The sequence below is a fragment of the Eulemur rufifrons genome, chromosome 2 (assembly GCF_041146395.1).
Source record: "Eulemur rufifrons isolate Redbay chromosome 2, OSU_ERuf_1, whole genome shotgun sequence".
Classification (NCBI taxonomy): Eukaryota; Metazoa; Chordata; class Mammalia; order Primates; family Lemuridae; genus Eulemur; species Eulemur rufifrons.
This window is the reverse complement of record NC_090984.1, coordinates 45,772,163-45,773,871: the sequence shown is the minus strand read 5'-3', so window position 1 is coordinate 45,773,871 and position 1,709 is coordinate 45,772,163. Positions and strand designations below refer to the sequence as shown.

Sequence of the window (1,709 nt, the reverse complement as noted above, 5' to 3'; positions counted from 1 at the left end):
ATTGTAACAAAAAGTAACCGTGAAAAACAAAAGAATTTTGCAGATTGCTGCATCGTCGGCGCCTGTTTCACCTAGCAACGACTCTCATTTGTCTCCTTCTCCTCCTAGCCAGTAAATCTACTAATTTCTCCCTCTCTCTGTTGCCGTTCCAGTCTGTTACCTATGGGTTATAAACAATTCATTGTAAAAACTGCCCTCTATCCAAGGGGGGAACCACCTCCCGCTCTGGCGCTGAGTCACTGGTATTCTTTTAGCCCAGCTTATTGCCCAGATTGCCAGTTATATTTATTAACCACAGAACAGGGTCAAGGAGTGCCTTTGTGGGTTTCTCGACAGCAACTACTGTCCACCAAGTACGGGCGAGTGTTCTTGAGGGGTCTCCGGAAGCTGCCGACACCTGCTCTGGTACCGCTATAAATTCTGTGGCTTCCTTTAGCCTTTCCTTGATTTCACTTTTTTCATGATAGGTTTAGTCTACTTGCTACCAGGCTTTTTGGCCCTGGTGTTTGGTAGAGGACTTTATGGCATAGCTCCTAAGAGAATGGAACAGGTTCTGTTGATGCTGCTATACTAGACCATGATAGGCTTGGTCCTCCTTTTTAAAACTCTTTCTCAGTTACCCTGTTTAGACTTTTGCCCTCAATAGTCCTTGTTTTTCAGAAACATGGGATCAGGTTCCTGGCCTCTGTAAGGCAGCCACCAGGCGATGGGCCGGGACCAAGTATTCCTGAGATCTAAAGATTATTCCCTTTTTTCCTCAAAATGGGTCAATCAGGGTAAAGTGAAAATTGCGCGCCATTTAATGTTTTTTGAAAAACTTCCAGAAACTTTCAGGGTGATCATTTGTATGCTTTTTAATTGTATCCATTCATTTGTACAGATGACGACCCCAGCCTCAGCCCCAGACACACGAGCTTTGGTGTGAGCTTATAGGCTATAAGCTGAGACAAAAGGGTTATGTCTGTAAAACTGGCCCAGAGAAGGGCGCAGCAGCTGACCCACTGCACCAAGCCATGAGGGCAGCTGGAGATGAGTTCGAGACCTGCTTCCAGCGTACCTTCTCTGGTCTGGCAGCTCAGCTGCATGTGACCCCCAGCTCAGCCCAGCAGTGCTTCACCCAGGTCGCCAATGAGCTTTTCCAGGGGGGGCCCAATTGGGGCCGCCTTGTGGCCTTCTTCATCTTTGGGGCTGCACTATGTGCTGAGAGTGTCAACAGGGAGATAGAGCCACTAGTGGGACAAGTGCAGGAGTGGATGGTGGTCTACCTGGAGACACGGCTGGCCAACAAGATTCACAGCAGTGGGGACTGGGCAGAGTTCACAGCTCTCTATGGGGACATGGCCCTGGAGGAGGCACGGCGTCAAAGAGAGAGAAACTGGGCATTAATAAAAACAATGCTGATGGGGGCCGTAGCACTAGGGACCCTGTTAACTATAGGGGCCTTCTTCTCTAGTAAGTAAAACAGTTCCAGGGCCAGGTGGGGCTAGGTATGGCCCTTAAAATAGAGTAAATGTTTAGGCAGGCGTAAAACAGGGATAGACAAAAAAGATGATATATAAAAAACATATACACAAAAAAGCTGTTAAGACAAACCCTGGCCCTGATGGGCAACTCCACAGATCCTGGTTATATACAACATGTCTCCCCTCCACGCGCCCAAAGTGGGACCCAAACAAGGAACAAGGTAAGGGGGCTCTTGATTGGTATCG

At 48.2% G+C, this 1,709-nt stretch overlaps 1 pseudogene; it reads left to right on the top strand.

Moving 5' to 3' along the window:
• The first annotated feature begins 880 nt into the window (after positions 1-880).
• Positions 881-1,460, top strand: LOC138376260 (bcl-2-like protein 2 pseudogene; annotated as a pseudogene).
• Positions 1,461-1,709: the final 249 nt, after the last annotated feature.